At 42.0% G+C, this 23,340-nt stretch overlaps 1 protein-coding gene across 4 annotated transcripts in view; it reads left to right on the forward strand.

The window, feature by feature from the left end:
• Positions 1–22,290: 22,290 nt before the first annotated feature.
• RUBCNL (rubicon like autophagy enhancer) overlaps positions 22,291–23,340 on the forward strand; it is a 39,778-nt gene continuing 38,728 nt past the window's right edge. For 2 of the 4 annotated variants that reach the window (XM_059378301.1, XM_059378302.1), the window contains exon 1: positions 22,854–22,992. The gene's annotated coding sequence lies outside the window, so the exon portion shown is untranslated. The other 2 variants (XM_059378303.1, XM_059378299.1) reach the window with 2 other exon arrangements.

Below are 23,340 nucleotides of genomic sequence, written 5' to 3' on the forward strand. Positions count from 1 at the left end.
GGAGGGAGCAGTGGGGAGATGGGGTGATGGGCATTCAGGAGGGCACGTGATGTGATGAGCACTGGGTATTCTATGCAACTGATGAATCACAAATTCTACCTCTGAAATTAATTTTTAAAACTTTATGGAAGGAGTTTACATTTAAATTAGTTTGAATATCCCTTTCATACAGCTGTAATTACAGATCTCTTCTCAAATCAGAATTCGTTTGTCTCCAGCTCAGCAGGGCCAAGGGGAATAGCAACATACGGTAAGAGTTGAGTTTCTTGAGGGAAGAATAATTCACTCTTAAACAGGCTTTCACTTCTTTAGGATCCTCTGGGAATATGTGAGGGAACAACTAAATACAGGAATCAAGGTAATGTACCAAGTGTTTATCTTCATCAAACATGTCAGCGACCACATGACCTCCTTCAGGCAAAGTGAAAAAAGATTCGAGGTTCTTATTTGCTGTCGTTTCTCGTATGTCTGCCACAGGAGGAACCTAAACCGCCAGTGTATTCTCTGGTGTCTGACAGTATAAATACAGCTTGTAATACCCTTTGTATTAAAGAAGCGAATTGTTTCCCCAGGAAGATAATATATGTTAGGCAGTACCCGAGAGGCATTTCCTTCCCTTCCATAAAAGGGAACCCAGCAGTGGGATGATAATTTTATCATCTGAAGCAGAGATCTTTGGTTAAATAAATCATGGATCAGTACGTGATGGAATCATGGTACGTGATTACACAAACACTCAAAATCAGGGTTTTTGAAAGCTCTTTCATGAATTGTAGAAATGTTGATGCTATTATATTATTTTTAAAATCTGGGCCATGCTGTATATACAAGGGGTTTTTCTATTTTGTAATATATGTGTGTACATATTATATATATATATATATATATAACCTACATATATAACATATATGTACATATGTATGCAAAAAGACAAAGGAAAACAGCAAAATATTAAAAGTGGTTGTCTATAAGTTATAGGATTATGTATGACTTAGAAATTTAGAGGATTCTTCCATTCTAACTATCCTACAATAAATGTATTTTTATTGACAATCAGATAAAAAGCCCCACGTTTTAAACACTTTGAAGAATTATAACTCCCAAAGTGTCCATTATGTTTTCTGGAACATTCTCAAACACGATTAAAATAAATGTAGATAAGGTGACGAAGATAACCTCGATCATTTTGCAAACCGCTTACTTTAATTGCTTGGCCACATGCTATCCCAAGTCAGCAGCGCTCTCTGTAAACACCAGGTCCTGATAACTGCCGAAGCAGCTCAAGGTCCTCTTCCTTTAGTGGGTCAACAGTGCCATCATTGCTCAGAGGGCACTGGTGCTTGAGAGTATCTGAAGACACTCATTTGCTTACAATTCTATTCAATACCCTCTCTAATGGTGAAAGGCTGGGGTTGTAAGGATTCTTCCTAGGAAGTCTAGAGGCCACCGTTCTGGCCCTGACTCTGACCTGCACACACACTGTGGGTTTAGACAAGGAACTGCACAGACCTGATCAGCCTAGGCTTGACTTCAGCTCAACCCAGACCCATGCAAAAGAATGACCAGCTCTGGAAATGGGGAAATATGTGGCACTATATGGGCAAATAGGAAGACTTTCTTTCTTATGACTTAGATATCTTTAAAAGATAATCAGTTTGGGGGCACCTGGGGAGCTCATTTGGTTAAGCTGCCGACTCTTGATTTTGGCTCAGGTTATAATCTCAGGGCTGTGGGATGGAACCGTGCAGGGAGCCCTGGTTCCATGCTCAACTGTGAATCTGATTCTGTATTCTCTCTCTCCTTCTCCCTCTGCCCTGCCCTCCCCCCAAAATAAATAAATAAATCTTAAAAATAAATAAATAAAAAATAATCAGCTTTTTAAAGCAAAGCCAGGATGGCACTAAATATTCATATTGTCTATTTAATTTTCATAATTGCTGTATTTGAAGTATAGCCTTATCATGTACACTTTAAAGATGAGCAGACTAAGGCTTAGTGACCAGACGTATCTTGTCCAAGGTCAAATAAACACATCCCTTATACTCTCTTGCTTTATGTCAATGACATAGTGCACAGTTTCATTTCAAAAAGTAGGCAGAAGAGGGGGAAATGTATTGAGTAATTGCATATTTAGCTGCTTGAACAAATGCCTCTTGTTTAAAAAAAAAAAGACATTTATTGGGACTCATTACCACGTTACTCATAAATCTAAATATGAAAGTCTATAAAAAAGAATCATGTCTGATTCACAGAAAAGGAAATGCCCTGAGAGCCAATAGATCACGATAAGGACCGGTTGGCTTTATGAGAATTTACATGGCAAGCAACTGGCTTTTGATGGCAATAATGAGGGGAGAGAACAACACTATAAAGGAATCTTTGTGTTTTAAACAGATTGGTCGTTTATAATTTCCACTTGGATTAGAACAAAAAAATGGATACAGGATAAGTAACATCTGTCCCTCTCCCCCCACCAAGTAGAATGTTATTCAAGGAAAAGGATACATTAAAAAGAACACTCATTTTAAATCTCTCTAATAAGTGTGACCATACAAATCTGTAGGATGGGACTTGAGCCTTTAAGCAGTGCACATGTTCATGAAACAATGTATAGATTTTCTCCTGCTTCAATAGTATCAATGAGAACCAGGGAAAATTGTGCGTGTGTGTGCGTGCACTTGTGTGTGTGTGTGTGCACTTGTGTGTGTGTGTGTGTGTTGTGTAGCCCTGGTGCAACAACCAACTAACCGAAGTTTGTTTGAAAAAACTAACATATATTAGGTTCCTATAATGTATCTAGAAATGTACCACAAATATTCTTAAATATTTACATATTATCTATAATACAGTGGTTTCTGAGAAATACAAATTTTGGTCATTCCGATGGTTAAATCGATTTCTTAGATATATTTGTTCTTCATCTATAATTCCTGAAAATGGTTCTGAGCCATAAACATGAAACGAGAGTGTTGCTATTAATGAAGGCGACTACTGGACCCACCCAAGGGTGGGGGGCCTGGTTGCCAGGATGACCAGCCATGGGATGAAAGGTTTGGAACTTTTAGTCCCACCCCGGACCTCAGAGTCAGAGAGGGGAGAGGGGCGGGAGGTTAAATGAGCCAGTGGCCAATGAGTTAGTCAATTATGATCATGTAATGAAGGCTCCATTAAAACCTCAAATTGGGCAGTTTTTTGGTCTTTTTCAGATATTTCCTACACTTGGGAAACCAGAATGCTTCCTCGGGCTACCAAACCAGCCCCCGGACTCCATGAGGACTGAGTTCCTTTGTGCAGGACAATCACTGTGTGCATCTGTTCCTCTGACTGTTCATCTGTAGCCTTATCCTATCCTTTCACAAACGGGTAAACATAAGTAAGCATTTCCCTGAGTTCTGTGAGCTGCTCTAGCACGTTAATCCAACCTAAGGAAGACGTCTTTGGATCCTCCAGCCTGTAAGCAGCTGATCAGAAGCATAGGGAACAGCCTCGGGCTTGAGATTGGCACGTGAAGTTGGGGAGAGAGGGGCTGGGCCGTCTTGTGGGACTGAGCCCTTAACCTGTGGAATGTGATGCTATCTCCGGGCAGATAGTATCAGAACTGAGTGAAATTCTTGGATCCCCCAATGGTGTCCCAGAATTTCTTGGTGCTGCATGTGGGGAAACCTGCTCCCAGGTTGAAATCAGCCTTAGGAACTCTAAAAGATTATCTCATTTAATCTTCATAAAAACCTATGTAATAGGTGTTATTATCCTTTTTTACAGATATGGAAAAAAGTTATAATGAGATTATGAGCACTAGTAATAAGTAATAATCTAAGTATTTATTATATAAGTTGTACTAAACATCAAATAGCCGATTTTTTATTTTTAGCATAATAGTATTAATTGTTTTTGCAACACACCCAGTGCTCCATGCAATCCATGCCCTCTCTAATACCCACTACCTGGTTCCCCCAACCTCCCACTCCCCACCCCTTCAAACCTCTCAGATTGTTTTTCAGAGTCCATAATCCCTCATGGTTCACCTCCCCTTCCAATTTCCCTCAACTCCCTTCAAATTGCCTATTTTAATCTTCATAATCACTCTATTGAAGTAGATACTCTTATCATGCAGCACACTTTATAGTTAAGCACACTGAAGCTTAGAGAGCTTAAATATCTTGCCTGATATCATATACTCAACATTGACACTATCTATTGTTTTGTTTCCTTGACAGAGTACAAACGTTAGTCCCCATCAATTCCTAGCCTATCTCTAAGAGATACATACCCATACCAAAGAGACACATTTCAGCAAGGTACTTTTTCATTTATGGTAACCAGTAAAAGGCTGGCATAAAGAAGATCCCATGTCTTCACTCCCGAATCTCAGTCTACTACGGGGGTGCCTCCTTCTCCCTAGTTCCCATGATGGGACATAGGCTAGTTTGGAAACCTCGGAAGTTAGATGCTGGGCGTCAGGAAGAATCTGATTGAACGTGAAGTGCTTGGGGGATGGTTCCTAAAGAATAGGAGTGTAAGGCAAAATCAGAACTCAGTTCCACTGCCCAAGAGAGTTATGATCATCACACCAGTAGGGACCTTCTCCATGCCAGACCCCGTGCTGAGACCTGGATGTCTATCCTGTGTGCTGCGTGTCACAAGCCCTGCGTGTTACTCATAAAGAAGGGAACTAAGCCTGAAGAGGCATCTGGCTCAAGGCATGCAGCTGGTAAGTGGCAAAGAGACAGGAGCCTGCAGATGGCACTAAACACAGGGCATTTCAGGAAACTAAGCAGAGAGAAGGCTGCGGGCTGAGGAAGAGAGACTGGCTTTATCTACCAGCCCTGTTTCAGCTTGTTCTACTGTTAACTGGAAAAAATTAAGGAGGGAACCAAAAACAATGAAAAGACCTGGGAAAGAAATCAAAATGGATTAGATGCTATAAAGAAGAAAAGTCGATGATGTGTCGATTTATGTGTTACATAAATTGGTAGCTTGGAAAAAATCAGTTCAAGTAATATGTAAACTAAGAATCCTGGTGTCCGGGGCTTTCAGAAATTCTCTACCTTATCATCCTCTTTTCTAACAGTATAATCCCATGGGCAAATGCACAAATGATGTTCTCCATTTTATTCAAAGACTTTCCTGGCACTATAAACCTTTAATGTGAGTAAGCTTGTTCTCAAGTTTGACTATGAATTGCTTGCTTAAAAACGTTTGAGGGGCGGGGCGCCTGGGTGGCTCAGTGGGTTAAGCCGCTGCCTTCGGCTCAGGTCATGATCTCAGGGTCCTGGGATCGAGTCCCACATCGGGCTCTCTGCTCAGCAGGGGGCCTGCTTCCCTTCCTCTCTCTCTGTGATCTCTTCCCTTCCTCTCTCCTACTGTGATCTCTCTGTCAAATAAATAAATAAAATCTTAAAAAAAAAAATTTAAAAATTAAAAAAAAATAAAAAATAAAAAAAAATAAAAAATAAAAACGTTTGAGGGGCGCCTGGCTGGCTCAGTCCCTTAAGCGTTTGCCTTCGTTCAGATCATCACCCCTGGGGGCCTGGGATCAAGACCTGTGATGGGCTCCCTGCTCAGCGGGGAGTCTGCTTCTCCCTCTCCCTCTGCTCACCACCCTGTCCATGTGGATGCCTGTGCATGCGTGTGCACCTGCGCGCTCTCTCTCTCTCTCTCTCGCACAGTCCTCTCTCAAATAAATACATAAATAATCTTAAAAAAAAACAAAACAAACAGTTTGAGAAAGAGATGATCACTCGTGTGGGTGGGAGGGTCATATGACCCAAAACGATGCCCATGGATTCATCAGAGCTCTGCACCAATACTCAGTTTTCTTTCTGGGCTGCTTTTTAGTGGGATTCTAGAAGTGCGACTGAGGCCTCTCTTTTTGTTCTTGCTTAGAAATCATTAATTGGGAAAGGACTGGTATTTTGCAATTGCAAATGTCTCCGCAAAATGAATGTGAAATTTAAGGCTTTGTGTGTGAGTATTTGGATGGGGTTGAGTTATCATTCACGATACATTGTAAATCTCAAATAAATAGAAACTGTAGCTAATATAAAAGGCACGACTAAGTTGTAGGTATTATTGAGTATATTACTTCAAATATCAGTTTTATCTCTTATGATTAGCACTTCCTATGTCGTGATTAAGTAATCTTAATTAACCTCTAAATCACAAAGGTATTCTCTTATGTGTGTCTTAAAGTAGGATTTCTATTGTTCTACCTTAAGGTCTGTTCACTTTAAAGTCTGTGATCCTTCTCAAGTTAATTCTGTGTATTGTGTGAAGTAAAGGTCCAGGTTTAGTTATATGCCACACGGTATCAAACTGTCCAAGCACCAGTTACACGAAAGGGTCATCTTTCTCCCACTGAACTTCAGTGGTTGCTTTGTTGCCAATCAAGGGGCCAAGTGGCCATGTGCATCTGAGTCTTTTCAGACTCTCTTCTGTTCTATTGATCTATCAGTCAATGAAAGTCTTGAGTATTAGCTAGTGCATTATACTGTCTTTCTGAGGTTGGAAGAGAAGTAAGTTTAATGCAGCTTAACAGAGTAAATTATAAAGCCATACACTGGATGCTTCCTGTGTACTGGACTTTATGCTCAGGACTTTACACTTATCATGTCACTTATACTATGCAGTGGCATGTGGATATGCTATATTGATGAAACAAAGGCTTGACAACTCCTGTGTTTCTCTTTGCAATATCAATTTAAATGGACCCAATTTATTTCTCTGCAACTTTCCTTCATATCTCTAAATCATCCAAACCAAGGCACGATGGTCCTTTTTGAAGAAGCAAATGTTCTTGGCTTGATGTTGACCTCGAGAAATGGAGAGGTCAGTCCTGCTCAAGACATTGGGAAAAAGGAACTTCAAAGCTTCTTTGTAAATAAGTGCACACGGAGAGCAGGACGAGACAGGGAGTTCTGAGCTGAAAGTGCAGCGAGTCCGAGTAATGGGAGTAATGGTCCAGAACAAGCAAAGGGCGCAGAAAGAATGATGAAGAATGTTGTCACATTGTTCTCTGCTTGGGCTATTACATCGCCCCAGGAAAACACAGAGCTATTTGAAGATGGAAAAGAGCTTGATGTACGCCCTCCAGCCATTCCCTTGCCTTCTTCCAGGCTCTGAAAAAAACTCCATGGTGGTTGCTTACAAGTGATTCTGTTCAGCTTTGCTACTCAAAGTGTTGTCTGCAGCTCAGCAGTCCTTGTAGCACCTCAGAGCTTGTTGTAGCATCTGGGGCTCAGCCTGAGAACTACTGGGTTAGACTCTGCCATTTTTCAATACTCAAGGGGATTCCCATGCACATGAAAGTTGGACAAGTTAAGACATTAATATCAGCAAGGAAGGGAAATGCAAACATCCCCAAGGTTCCCAACCTGATCATGTCCCATTATTCAGAACCCTTTAATAGCTCCCCAGCCCTCAGGCCAAGGCTCTAACACCTTAATGTGGCTTTAGACTCTCACCTCCAGCCTCCTCCCCTCACTCTTCACTCTTGTGTTCCCTGCCAAGATCAACCTAGAGCAGCGACAGGAAACTCCTAGGCTTTCCTTTTCTTCTTTGGGTTGCACTATTTCTGCTCATTGAAACAGGACTGTCTTAAAGCCAAAGAAATACAGCACGAGTTAGGAACAATGACCATAAGAAAAGAGGCCCCATGGCCCAGAGGAGCCCAGTGAATGTGCATATAGCTCTGTTCGTGGCTGAATTCAAGAAGCAGAGGCCTCCCCGGGAGGACTCTTAAGTCAGCAACTTTCAATTAATGATATTGTTCAAGGGACCTTTTTGTTTACACTGGGTTTGATTCTCTGACAGAAGCTCCAACTCCAACAGGACTCTTGGGAGCCCTTTTCAGTAGACCAACTGTGGTAATGATTCGTTGAAACACTCTACTTGTCTCTCCTTCTGCAAACAGGCCTAGTGTTGCATGTTGTACGAGATAGGGGTGTCAGCTGTGTTGACAAGAATGTCTCAGGCTCTCTCACCAGCCAGCCTGAAGAGCTTCCTCACACCGCAGAGTAGAAATGAAGCTTCCTTTTGTGAGGGAAGTCACTACTGTCTCCTAAGACTGATGTTGATTTTTAAATAGAATCTACATTTTCTCTGGAAGCAGAAAAGAGAACCAGGTATTATCTTCACAAATTTCTCTGTTACTTCAAGTTGGTATAATTTAACTACCAATTTCTTGATAGCAGAGGCATTCATTCACAATTAGCTAGAAAAAGAGAGAGAGATGGTTATCCTTAAAGTTCCAGGCAATCCAAGATACACCAATCATGGCTCACAGACTCTGTATTTTGTCAAAATTTATTTATTCATCAGGTATTTTTAAGAGCTTCTATTATGTTCAAAGCACTTTAATAATTAGAAAGAAAAAATTAAGATATTTCCAGTGGAATCCAGGAAACCACTTGGTTTACTGCCTTGCTGCTCCAAAAACTGCATTTCATCAGTGCAACCAAAATCACTCAGTCTCTTGGGGTCTGTAACTTAAAACAACACAAATTTATTATCATGCAGTTCTGGAGGTCAAAAGCCTAAAAGGGGTCTCACAAAGTAAAAAGGTGTCAGAAGAGCTGTGTTCCTTCTGGAGGCTCTACAGAAGAATTTATTTCCTTGTCTCTTCCAGCTTCTAGAGACTGCCTTCATTCTTTGGCTCCTGTCCTGTTCTCATCTTCAAAGCCAAAAATGGCTGGCTGGATCTCTGTCCTGTTGCATGACTTGGACTCTCCTGCCTCCCTTGTTTCCTTATAAGCACCCTTGTGATTACATTGGGACATGTGAATGGTTTGGGATAATCTCATCTCCAAGTCAGTTGATCAGCAACCTCAATTCTCTCGGCAACCTACATTCCCCTGATGCCATGTAACATGACATAAAAGGTTCTGGCGATAAGGATGTGGATGTCTTTGAGGGACAATTGCTCTCCCTTTTATAACTTGCTGGAGTTGATTTAATATTAAAATTAGTGATCAAATTCACTGGAGATTACTATGTAAGGAGGAATGATCATTTATTACTATTTACTATGACAAATTTAACTTTGGGGGAATCGAGTAGGTGGGAATGCCCATGTTGTCTGGTTAGCATCTTCCTTGCCTGTAGGCAAATTGATACAGAAAATCTACTTTTAAATAGAAGCCAGCATGAAGGGCATGAAATTAGAGCATCAAATCAAGATGAATGGCTTAATGGCTGCTAGTTGGTATTCACTTACTGGCATATTAAAAGATTGTAACTTAATGTGGCAAAATAATTGATTGAGGACTTTATTTGTATTTTGTTATTCGTGATAATTTCTTGGAAAATGCACTTGTTTTATTCTTCATGCTTTGTGGAAAAATCCAAATGACCAAGACCACCGTTCTCCCATCTCCCTGAAGGAGGTCAGTAGGCCTTTACGTACCTCAGGGTGGAATTAGGAGATTTTTGTGTTTAACTTAATTGTGATTGTGTGTTATGGCAAGCAGAGAGGCAGAGGGTGTCTGAGTGGGAAGTGACTTCTTCAAAGAGAAGAGTGTATTAGTTTTAAATGGGAAGGGCAGAGAAGGTCTTTTAAATGGGAAGGGCACAGACTCTCTGAAGGGGCAGCATTTGAATGCTGAGTGACTGAATCCCTAAGAGCTTGGCGAAGGACCTTCATACCCACACTTGACATACAGTGATGGGACTGTTCAAATCAATAGTTTTCAAAAATGAGAATCTCTGCAGTGACCTTGATGGAAGAAACCAGAAATCTTTCCTCAGATGTTACCTAGGTACCTGAGCTCTTGAAAAACTCTAAGGTGGGGATGAGGCTCTCCATCACACGGCAGATTTTTCTTGCTACTTTTTCAAGTAGGGATACAGAGTCAACTTAATTTGATTTAGAAAAAAATTTAGAAAAACAAGGTAACATTTTTTGGTATCCAAGTTATAGAGAAATATTTCTACCAACCACACAGGATTTAATCTAGGTGTTTCAGCCTTTCTTTTTCAAACACTCCATGTGGAAATGATGTTAGGAATTGTCTAAACATGGCTAGAAGGCTACCAGAAAGGCTAATGAAATGTCACGCAAGAAACACAAAAGTATCAGGTCAGTGCTGAGAAGTCAATGTGAAAAATATAAGTTGTGGTAGATGGCTTGGGGTATAAAAGTAGGAAAATATGAAGGATGTTCCCGGAGCAATTGGTGACCATTGAGGGTCTTAGGGTAATTGAGGCACGAGTAAGAGAAGAGACTGTAAATTGGGTTCAGATCACCATAGAGAACACTTTAAATGTCCACTAAGAAACCAAATGTCGGAAGCTTCAAGTGTTCCCAAACACGAGATAATCTTAGCCTGATGTCTTTCTCTTCTGTGGGGTGGCATTCAAATCACACCCCACATGCTACATGAGCAGTTAACAAATACATGGAACACCAGAAACATGTGAAGCACAGGACCAGGCCCGTGCAAGGAGATTGTGGGGGAGGAAGTTCAGAATGGACAAAGGTCCTCCTGGGTCCACAGTCTAGAGTGCAAGACAGATTATAAACAACTTAATATTTTTGTTCTAGAGGGGGAGGAGCAAGATGGCAGAAGAGTAGGAGATCAAAATATCATCAGGTCCCAGGAGTTCAGCTAGATAGTTATCAAACCATTCTGAACATCTACAATCTCAACAAGAGATCAAAGAGAAGAAATGCAGCAATTCTAGGAACAGAAAATCAACCACTTTCCAGAAGGTAGAATGTGTGGAGAAGTGAATCCAAGGTGATGTATGTAAAGAGACACCACGGGAGTAAGGGCTGGCTCCCGGCAAGTGAGAGAGCTGCAGAGCACAAAATCGGAACTTTTAGAAGTCTGCTCCACTGAGGGACATTGTTCCAGAGGCTAAGGGTGGGGGGAGCCCTTGATGGGACAGTGTGGTCTCAGGACCCATGGGGTCACAGAAAGACCAGGGGTGTCTGAGTGTGTCAGAGCCCCCTGGTATCAGAGTGGGGAAGCTGACTATAGAGACAGAGCAGAGCAGTGGGCTCTCAGCTTGGAGTTACTTTAAACGACCGAGATCTAAGGCACAGTCGGCCACTACTCTTCCATCAGGGACCCCGCAAGTAGCAGATCCAGGGAGACTCACCTTCCTCCTCTGGGAGGAGCGGCACAGGAGCAGGCTGCAGGAATCGGCTGGGTTTGGAGACACCAAAGGGGGCTGTGTGCCAGGGATAGAAATGCTTGGTCACAGGCCAGGTGAGCATGGAGCATGGCTGGAAACCAGGGAGAGGGGAGGGATTGACTGTTTTTCTCTGAGGGCACGTTGAGGAGTGGGGCCCTGGGCTCTCGGCTCCTACAGGGCCGGAGATTAGGAGGCTGCCTTTTCATTTCCGTCCTCTAGAGCTCTATGGAAAGCGTTCAGGGAACAAAAGCTCCTGAGAACGAACCCAAGCAGATTATTTAGCCAGGCCTCGAGCAAGGGCAGTGCAATTCCGCCTCCCACAAAAACATTTGAGAATCACTGCAACAGGCCCCTTCCCCAGAAGTGCAGGAAGAACATCAGCCAAGACCAAGATCAATTAATGAGAACTGCAGAACTCCAGAGCTAGGGGAAAGCAACACAAAGAATTCATGGCTTTTTCCCCATGATTATTTAATCTTTCAAAGTGAAATTTTTAAAATTTTATTTTTTAATTCTATTTTTAAACTTTCCCTCTTTCCTATTTTAACCTTTTTAAACTATTTTATCAATGTCTTCTTAAAAATATTTTTCCCTGATATGAGGAAGTGGTGATGCAACATGGGGGCTTAAGTGGGTAGGAGAAGAATCAATGAAACAAGATGGGATTGGGAGGGAGACAAACCATAAGTGATTCTTAATCTCACAAAACAAACTGAGGGTTGCTGGGGGGAGGGGATTTGGGAGAAGGGGGTGGGGTTATGGACATTGGGGAGGGTATGTGCTTTGGTGATTGCTGTGAAGTGTGTAAGCCTAGCGATTCACAGACCTGTACCCTTGGGGATAAAAATATATGTTTATAAAAATATTTTTAAAATTGTCATTGCTATAGTCATATTCTATCCCTACATTGTATTTAACCTTATTTTTTGTATACATATAGGGGTTTTTCCTTTAAAATTTTGGGATACAGTTTCTTCTAATAGATCAAAATATGCTGAAATCTAGCACATGGCTTTTTTCTAGTCTTCAGCCTGATCACATTCTTTCCTCTTTTTTTTTTCTTTTTCCAACCAACTTCTTATCTTATTAATTCCTTTTTTAGAATCTTTTAAAATTTTCATCTTTACAGTCATATTCCATCAATTCATTGTGTTTATCCTTATTTTTGTGTATATATATAAGTTTTTCTTTCTTTAAAATTTTTGGACATAGCTTCTTTTAACAGACCAAAATATACCCCAAATCAAGTGTGTGGCTCTGTTCTATTCACCAGTTTAAAAAATATATATATACATTATTTTTTCACCCTTTTTCTATCCCTGGTTTCGGCTCTTTTCTGATTTGGTTAGTGTATATTTTTCTGTGGTCGTTGCTACCCTTTTAGTATTTTGTTCTCTCATTCATCTGTTCTTATCTGGATAAAATGACAGGGTGGAAAAACTCACCTCAAAAAAAAAAAAAAAAAAAAGAACTGGAGGCAGTACTGATAGCTAGGGACCTAATTAATACAGACATCAGTAATATGTCAGAACTAAATTTCAGAATGATGATTATCAAGGTGCTAGCTGGGCTCAAAAATAAAAAAAAGCATGGAAGATACTAGAGAATCCCTTTCTGGAGAAATAAAAGAACAAAATCTAACAAAGGTGAAATCAAAAAGGCTATTAATGATAGGCAATAAAAAATGGAGGCTATGACTGCTAGGATAATGTGGTAGAAGAGAGAATTAGTGATATAGAAGAACAAATGATGGAGTATAAAGCTGAGCAACAGAGAGACAAAAAACTACTGGACCACGAGGGGAGAATTAGAGAGATAAGCAATACCACAAGATAAAACAATATTAGACTAATTGGGATCCCAGAAGAAGAAGAAGAAAGAGAGAGAGGGGCAGAAGGTATATTGAAGCAAATTATAGCAAATTCACTAATTTGGCAAAGGGAACAAGCATCAAAATCCAGGAGGCATGAAGAAAACCCCTCTTAATCAATAAAAATAGGTCCATCCCCCCCTCATCTAATAGTAAAAGTTACAAGTCTCAGAGACAAAGGGAAAATCCTAAAAGCATCTCAGGACAAGAAGTAACATACAATGGTAGAAACATTAGATTGGCAACAGACCTATCCGCAGAGACCTGGCAGGCCAGAAAGGACTGGCATGATATATTCAGAGCACTAAACGAGAAAAATATGCAGCCAAGAATACTATATTCAGCTAGGCTGTCATTGAAAATAGGAGAGATAAAAAGCTTCCAGGACAAACAAAAACTTAAAGAATTTGTAAACATCAAACCAGACTTATAGAAAATATTGAAGGGGTCCTCTAAGCAAAGAGAGAGCCTAAATAAACAGACCAGAAAGGAACAGAGACAATAGACAGTAACAATCACCTTACAGGCAATACAATGGCACTAAAGTCATATCTTCCAATAGTTACCCTGAATGTAAATGGGCTAAATGCCCCAGTCAAAGGATACAGGGTATCAGATGGATGAGAAAACAAGACCCATCGATATGCTGTCGGCAAGAAACTCATTTTAGACCCAAAGACACCTCCATATTTAAAGTGAGGGGGTGGATGGGATGCCTGGGTGGCTCAGTTGGTTAAGCAGCTGCCTTCGGCTCAGGTCATGATCCCAGCGTCCTGGGATCGAGTCCCACATCGGGAATCCTTGCTCCGCAGGGAGCCTGCTTCTCTCTCTGACTCTGCCCTCCACTCTGTCTGCCTGTGCTCGCTCTCGCTCGCGCTCTCTCTCTGACAAAATAAAAAAAAAAAAAATCTTAAAGCGAGGGGGTGGAAAACAATTTACCATGCTAAATGGACATCAGATGGAAGCTGCAGTGGCAATCCTTATATCAGATAAACTAGATTTTAAGCCAAAGCCTTTAATAAGAGATGACTATACCATAATTATAGGGTCTGTCCAACAAGAAGATCTAGCAATTTTAAATATCTATGCCCTAGCATGGGAACAGTAAATTATATAAACCAGTTAATAACAAAATCAAAGAAACACATCTATAATAATAAATAACAGTAGGGGTCTTTTACACCCCCCCTCACTGAAACGGATGGATTATCTGAGCAAAAGATTGACAAGGAAATAAAGGCTTTAAATGACACACTGGACCAGATGGACACAGATATATTCAGAACATCCCATCCCAAAGCAACAGAATACACATTCCTCTCTAGTGTACATGGAACATTCTGCAGAATAGATCACATCCTGGGTCACAAATCAGGTCTTAACTGGTACCAAAATATTGGGATCATTCCTGGCATTTTTTTCAGACCACAATGCATTGAAACTAGAACTCAGTCACAAGAGGAGAGTTGGAAAGAACTCAAATACATGGAGGCTAAAGAGCATCCTACTAAAGAATGAATGGGTCAACCAGGAAATTAAAGAAGAATTGAAAAAATTCATGGAAACAAATGGCAATGAAAGCACAACTGTTCAAAATCTTTGGGACAGAGCAAAGGCAGTCCTTGGAGGAAAGGATATAGTGATCAAGACTTTCTCAAGAAACAAGAAAGGTCTCAAGTACACAACCTAACACTACACCTAAAGGAGCTACAGAAAGAAGAGCAAAGAAAGCCTAAACCCAGCAGAAGAGAAATCATAAAGATCAGAGCAGAAATCAATGAAATAGAAACCAAAAAAATAGTAGAACAAATCAATGAAACTAGGAGCTGGTTCTTTGAAAGAATTAATAAAATTGACTTATCTAAAAGAAAAGAGAAAGGACCCAAATAAATAAAATCATGAATGAAAGAGGAGGGATCACAACCAACACCAAAGAAATACAAACAATTATAAGAACATATTATGAGCAACTCCACCAGAAAATTTGACAATCTGGAAGAAATGGATGCATTCCTAGAGACATATAAACTACCAACATTGAACCAGAAAGAAATAGAAAACCTGTACAGACCCATAACCAGTAAGGAGATTGAAGCAGTCATCAAAAAGCTCCCAGAAAACAAGAGCCTAGGGCCAGATGGTTTCCCAGGGGGAATTCTACCAAACATTTACAGAAGAATTAATACCTACTCTCCTGAAACTGTTCCAAAAAAACAGAAATGGAAGGAAAACTTCCAAACTCATTTTATGAGGCCAGCATTACCTTGATCCCCAAACTAGATAAAGACCCCATCAAAAAGGAAAATTTCGGACCAATATCCTTCATGAACATGGATGCAAAAATTCTCACCAAAATATTAGTGAATAGGACCCAACAGTACATTAAAAGGATATTCACCACGACCAAGTGGGATTTATTCCTGGGTGCAAGGTTGGGTCAACATCCATAAATCAATCAATGTGATACAATACATTAATAAAAGAAAGAACAAGAACCATAGGATACTCTAAATAGATGCTGAAATGTATTTTACAAAGTACAGCATCCTTTCTTCATCAAAACTCTTCACAGTGTAGGGATAGAGGGTATGTTCCTTATTATCATAAAACCATTTATGAAAAACCCACAGCTAATATCATTCTCAATGGGGAAAAACTGAGAGCTTTTCCCCTAAGGTCAGCAACGTGGCAGGGATGTCCACTATCACCACTGCTATTCAACATAATACTAGAAGTCCTATCTTCAGCAATCAGACAACAAAAAGAAATAGAAAGCATCTGAATTGGCAAAGAAGTCAAACTCTCACCCTTTGCAGATGATATGATACTTCATGTGGAAAACCCAAAAGACTCCATGCCAAAACTGCTAGAACTCATACAGGAATTCAATGAAGTGTCAGGATATAAAATCAATGCACAGAAATCAGTTGCATTTCTATACACCAACAGCAAGACAGAAGAAAGAAATTAAGGAATCGATCCCATTTACACCTGCACCCAAAACCATAAGATACCTAGCAATAAACCTAACCAAAGAGGCAAAGAATCTGTGCTCAGAAAACTATAAAGTATTCATGAAAGAAATGGAGGAAGACACAAAGAAATGGAAAAACTTTCCATGCTCATGGATTGGAAGAACAAATATTGTGAAAACGTCTATGCTACCTAAAGCAATCTACACATTTAGTGCAATCCCTATCAAAATACCACCAATTTTTTTCAAAGAAATGGAACAAATAATCCTAAACTTTATATGGAACCAGAAAAGACACTGAATAGTCAGAGAAATGTTAAGAAAGAAAACTAAAGTTGAAGACATCACATTCCAGACTTTGAGCTATATTACAAAGCTGTCCTCATCAAGACAGTATGGTACTGGCATAAAAATAGACACATAGATCAATGAAACAGAATAGAGAGCCCAGAAATTGACCCTCAACTCTATGGTTAACTAACCTTCGACAAAGCAGGAAAGAATGTCCGATGGAAAAAAGACAGTCTCTTCAAGAAATAGTGTTGGGAAAATTGAACAGCCACATCCAGAAGAATGAAACTGGACCATTTTCTCATACCACATGTAAAAATAAACTCAAAATGGATGAAAGACCTCTATGTGAGACAGGAATCCATCAAAATCCTTGAGGAGAACACAGGCAGCAACTTCTTCGACCTCTGCCACAGTAACTTTTTCCTAGAAACATTGCCAAAGGAAAAGGACACAAGGGCAAAAATGAACTTATAAAGGGACTTAAAATGGGACTCATAAAGATCAAAAGCTTTTGCATAGCAAAGGAAACAGTCAACAAAACCAAAAGACAACTGACAGAATGGGAGAAGATATGTGCAAATGACATATCAGATAAAGGGCTAGTATACAAAATCTATAAAGAACTTATCAAACTCAACACCCAAAGAACAAATAATCCAATCAAGAAATGGGCAGAAGACATGAACAGACATTTCTGTAAAGAAGACATCCAGATGGCTAACAGACACATGAGTAAGTGCTCAGCATCACTCAGCAGAAGGGAAATACACATCAAAACCACAGTGAGATACCACCTCACACCAGTCAGAATGGCTAAAATTTACAAGTCAGGAAATGACAGATGTTGGCAAGGATGCGGAAAAAGGGGAACCCTCCTACACTGTTGGTGGAAATGCAAGCTGGTGCAGCCAGTCTGGAAACAGTATGGAGGTTCCTCAAAGAGTTGAAAATAGATCTACCCTATGACCCAGCAATTGCACTACTGGGTATTTACCCTGAAGATACAAATGTAGCGATGCAAAGGGGCACGTGCACCCGAATGTTTATAGCGGCAATGTCCACAATAGCCAAACTATGGGAAGAACCTAGATGTCCATCAACAGAAGAATGGTAAAGAAGATGTGGTATATATATATGTATATACACACACACACACACACACACACACACACACACACACATAATAGAATACTATGCAGCCATCAAACCCCCAAAATCTTGCCATATACAATGATGTGGATGGAACTAGAGGGTATTATGTTAAGTGAAATAAGTCAGTCAGAGAAAGACAGCTATCATATGATCTGTCTGATACAAGCAATTTGAGAGGCAAGGTGGGGTTCATGGGGAGTAGGGATGGAAAAAGTGAAACAAGATGGGATCAGGAAGGAGACAAACTATAAGAGACTCTTAATCCCAGGAAACAAACTGAGGGTTGCTGGGGGGTTGGAGGGAGGGATAGGGTGGCTGGGTTATGGACATTGGAGATGTATGTGCTATGGTGAGTGCTGTGAATTATGTAAGCCTGATGATTCACAGACCTGTACTCCTGAAGCAAATAATACATTAAATGTTAATACAAAATATTTTTTAGCTCTAACAGCAGATTGCTGTGTACCATTGCATTCATGTGAGACCCCAAGTTTTTTTGTATACCATGTTTCTTGTGAAAATAGACCACAGGACAGGTGAACCTTCTGGTTCTACTGGCCCAGCTAAGGCCATCTTCAAAGAAGAAGTGAGAACTGTGTACTGGGGAGAGGAGGAGGGGGACAAGGGACAAGGTTTACTGATTATCTGTCCAGCCAAGATCACATGCATTTCATCTTGTCATTTCCACTAGAACAGGCTGGGGGTCGGGGTGTGCCTGAGGCAGTGAGATTGTGTGTCTGGTATTCCTGGTTGACTGGAAACAACAACACTGTCCCCCAAGTCCACAGTCCTTTTACTTGTTACAAAAGGAAGAACAGGACTGAAATGGAATCACTTGCTCCCACAAGAGGAAGAAAATGAACCAAGACTTCATTATGGTTTCAGCTCTGCCTGGGAAGGTGTCCTTCAACTGGTCAATCTGGAAGGAACTGAGCAGGGCTAGCGAGGTTAGTCTAAATGAGAAATCCCAGCCTTCTTCCCAGAGGAAAGTGATCTTGCTGCAAATAAGCCTTCCTTTGTCTTTGACTTAAAAACCTTCCAATTTCATCCAGACTCAGAGCTCCCTTCTGTTTGCGGGAGAGGCTGCTGCCTGATTCGTGAATCACTGAATCAAGTAAATTAGATCTTTAAATGTACTCGGTTAAATTTAGTTTTTTTTTTTTTTTTTTTTTTAAACCTGTGTCAGCTTCCTTTCTCTCTGAAAGGTAAGGAGCCTCTTGCAGGAGGTGGCATTTCTGAATATGCCCTCCGCAGACCCCAAGCTACCTTCCACCAGCAGAAGCAAGTAGTAAATTGGCAGGATTGCTCTTCCTTCTCAAGGAGGAGTGCAAACAACTCCAAAGCTAGGCCCTGGCACCCCTAAAGGAAAGCAAAATGAGGTGAGACAAAACAGGCAGAAGACATGAATCGATGTTTCTGCAAGAAGACATCCAAATGGCCAACAGAGACACATCAAAAAGTGCTCAACATCACCAAGCATCGGGGAAATACATATCAAAACCACAGTGAGAAACCACCTCATCCCAGTCCGAACGGCTAAAATTAACAAGTCAGGAAATGACAGATGCTGGCGAGGATGCGGAGAAAGGGGAACCCTCCTCCACAGCTGGTGGGAATGCAAGCTGGTGCAGCCACTCTGGAAAACAGCATGGAAGTTCCTCAAAAAGTAGAAAATAGAGCTACCCTATGACCCAGAAATTGCACTACTGAATATTTACCCTAAAGGTACAAATGCAGTGATCCGAAGAGGCACATGCACCCGAATGTTTATAGCAGCAATGTCCACAATAGCCAAACTATGGAAAGAACCTACATGTCCTTCAATAGATGAATGGATAAAGAAGATATGGTATGTAATACAACAGAATATTATGCAGTCATCAAAAAACCTGCAATCTTGCCATTTGCAACAATATGAATGGAACTAGAGGGTATTATGCTAAGTGAAAGAAGTCAATCAGAGAAAGTCAGTTAACATATGATCTCAATGATATGAGGAATTGGAGAAACAAGACAGAGCATTATAGGGAAAGAGAGGGAAAATGAAACAAGATGAAACCAGAGAGGGAGACAAACTATAAGAGACTCAATCTCAGGAAACAAACTCAGGGTTGCTGGGGAGTGGGAGGGAGGGATAGGGTGGTTGGGTTATGGACATTGGGGAGGGTGCTATGGTGAGTGCTGTGAATTGTGTAAGACTAACGAACCACAGACTGTATCCCTGAAGCAAATAATACATTATATGTCAATTAAAAAAAAATAAGTGAGTTTCCATGGGCAGAAGCCATCTCTTAGCACATTGCTTTCACTTGGGCTTTTACTCCAAAGAAGTAATACATCATGATAATAGATCTTAAATACATATATGTAATATATATACTTATATATAATATGTATTTTTTACTATAACACATATTATACTTAGAATACACATTACACATATATAACATTATAATGTATATATTTTCAATATATATTTACATGCATGCACACATACCTATATAGTTTATTATGGTAAAATATAGAGAGCATAAAGTTTACTGTTTCAACTACTTGTAGGTATACACTTAAGGGCCATTAGGCCCATGCAAATATGTGCAACCATAACCACTATCCATCTCCAGAACTTTCTTCTCATCCCAAACAGGAAGTGCACCCATAAAACACTAATTCCCCACTTCTCCTCCTCCAGTCCCTAGTCCCCTCTATTTTATTTTCGGTCTCGAAGAATTTGTCTGTTTAGGTTCCTCATGTACGGGTCATCATACGAATTTGTCCTCTTGTGGATAGCGGATGTTTCCAACAGACAGAAGGGAGGAAAAGAAAGTGAGAGAAGCCAGATGCAGCTTACCGTGGGTCTTTTACTACCTGTTGCATGTGTTGACTTTCCTGCCACTGCGGGATCATCCTTCCTTCCCTGAATGTTCGTCGTCGTGGTATCACTAGGCTCCTCTCCGGAGCTGATTATGCCCCTCATCTTGTTTCCCTCCTGTTTTTGCCCAGAGACTGGTTTCTCCTTTGTTGACTTGTTAGCTGGGCTGAAAAACAGGGGCGCATCCTAACTCGTGGCACAAATCATGGATAGTGGTGATGGTTGCACATTATTGCAAACAGAATTAATGGCACAATTTGAATTGTAAACCTACCAGTCGTTGAAACAGTAAATTTGATGCTCTTGTGAGGTCTGGCTGCCAGGCCTCTAGTCTCCTATGAGGCTGTCTTGGCCACAATGGAGCCTTGTGTGTGACTAGTGCGTACTGGGAACAATCCTGACCAGCTGAAGTGGTGAGTTGTTCCTGAGGCTGTCACTGCCCTTGGGCCCTGGGGAGTGGAGCATCCTGTGACCTGGAAGATGACATTCCCATGAAAAAGAAAACCAGCCTCTGCTTTTCCAGAGTGGTTTTCAGCTAGTACTTATCAGTAACTTTTTCAGAATTGAACAATTGGCTAGGCAGTCTTGGAAAGCCCATCCTCAGCATTTAATACTTGGGAAATTCTACTTCCAGAATTCTAATCCTAGAGGGGACAGTAGGTTTCCAATGAGTGTTTCTTATTTGAAAAGAAATCTGTCCTTGAGCTTTCTTTCTAAATTGTAGAGACACTCTTCCAGGAGATGCGCCTCCTTATCTGTGACTGGTGAATGTGTATGTACAAGTTTATAGGATATCTGCGTAACAAGCCGTAGGCCAGCCTATTCACCTGTTGGTGAAGATGATGTTAAAGTGACTTCAAAGGGAACTGACCAAATCTTACCATCTTGGTCTAAATTCCTCTAGTGCCATTACAAGAACGCTTTTCTTGTCTTGGACTTGTCCAGGCTACCACTTAGTACAGTTTGCTTTTTGTATTTTGACTTTTTCTTGACCAGTAGACTGACTGATTTATTGCATAACATTCTTTCTCTCCTCTTCCTCTTGATCCCTCTCCTTTTTTATATACTCCTGGGAAAGCTTTTGCTTTGCCCCTTGATTTCATTATTTTTTGTGTCTTGCTAGTAACATAGTGGAAAATGGATACAGGGTTTGGTGTTAGAGACCCTGGTCTTTATTTTTTTTCAAAGATTTTATTTATTTATTCGACAGACAGAGATCACAAGTAGGCAGAGAAGCAGGCAGAGAGAGAAGAAGAAGCAGGCTCCCCGCTGAGCAGAGAACCCGATGTGGAGCTCTATCCCAGCACCCTGAGATGAGGACCTGAGCGGAAGGCAGAGGCTTTAACCCATTGAGCCACCCAGGCGCCCTGAGACACTGATCTTTAAAGTCTGATTGTGCTTTACTAGCTGTGTGACCTTGGGCAAGTAACTTAACCTCTTTAGGACACAGATTTCTCCTTTGTGAAATGGAAGCAGATGATTTGCTGTTTGCAGGAATGTTGATAGGATAACTCAAAATAATTTGGAAAAGTATTTGGTACATAGGAGAGCTGCACCATTGACAACCCTCCATCCTTCCAGCTCCCTTCCTCGCTTCCTTCCTCCCCACCCTCTTCCTTCCTTTCTTCCTTCCAGTTTAATGTAAGCCCTTCCCAGTCTGCCTTCAGCCTATCTGAATTCCTGAGACAGAACCCCCCAAATGCACAGTCCTTTCAGGTCCAAACAACTCTGGTCTCCAAACAGGCAGTGGTCACGTCACCCAAGATGGGGTGGTTGACAGCTAGTTTATCAACGGGCTTTGATACTGGATCCCACTGTCTTCTGAGGGAGCAGAGACTGCCTGGAGCTGTCCCTTAGCCACTCCATCTAGGCTGTGCCAGGGAGAGGGTGTTCCAGAGAACCTTCCAGCACATAAAGGCCAACACACCTGTGACCTGGTTCCACAACCTAGAAGTGACACAGGACAAAGCCAAGCAACTAAGGCGGGGACGATATGGTTGGTTTTATCCCCGCAGAAGGGATTCTTCTAAGTAATCCCAGACAAACTTATCTACCTGTTATTATGGGGATAGGCAACTCTGAGATTCCTTCCCCAAGAGAGACTGGGGCGCCGCTGGAGTGCGTCCAAGCTCCCTAGGGGCGAAGGGACGGCGTGCACTCTGCCCTAGGAAACTAAGTCAAGGCTTCGGTTTCTAATGGTGGAAAACTTTCTGTTTTGGTTGGCAGCTTTCCCCCAGCATCCACCTGGATCTGGATTCGACCCCCGCAGCCTAGCTGTGATGGAACAGCAAACCCTCGCCTCAAGAATACAAGGTGAGGATGGGGTGGGACGAATTCCAGTGAAGTCCTCGGAGTGGGGCTCGCCGTGGAGCAGCCCGCTGAGGTCACGCTCGGGTTAAGTTTTAGGCCCCCGCGGGGGCGCGCAGAGTTCTATGCAAACAAATCCCAGTGACTCAGGAGGACCGTTCCCCGTTTCAGGCAGTTGCACCGATGCAAAAACAGCCGCTTGGGGCGTCTGGGGCCCGGAATTCGTCGTCCTCCAGGTCTGCGTTTTCCTCCGTGTTTCAGCCCCCGACAGCGCGGCTGCGTCTGGTCCCCCAGCGAAGGCAGGGCCTGATTTCGGGGAGGACCCCGGGGAGAGGGGAGCCCGGCTGCTCCCGGCTGTCCCAGCCCGCGGTCACCCAGGGCTCGGAGGTGGGCGCCGGGGACTCGGGCGCGGGGGCTGGAGCAATGCGGGGGCCCCAGCTCGTTCCGGCTCGCGTCCTTCGCGTCTCCCATTAAGCCGCAGGCTCGGGAGCGGCGCTTGGCTTCCCCCGGGGGCCTTCTCGGATTGCGGCGGGAGCCCGAGATTTTGGCTGGGGGTGGGGTGATGGTGGCGTGGCAGCGTCAGGGCGCCGCTCCCCCCTCCGCGCGCCCTCTTTCCGTCGCGGCGGCGCGCGCTGACCTGGCAACGCGGATCCACGCGAGCTGGGAGCCCACGCGCCGCGCTCACCTGGGGAGCTGGGGTGAGGCGGAGGCTCGGGTCCGGGGGCGCAACGGGAG

Source organism: Mustela nigripes, chromosome 15, assembly GCF_022355385.1.
Source record: "Mustela nigripes isolate SB6536 chromosome 15, MUSNIG.SB6536, whole genome shotgun sequence".
NCBI lineage: Eukaryota > Metazoa > Chordata > Mammalia > Carnivora > Mustelidae > Mustela > Mustela nigripes.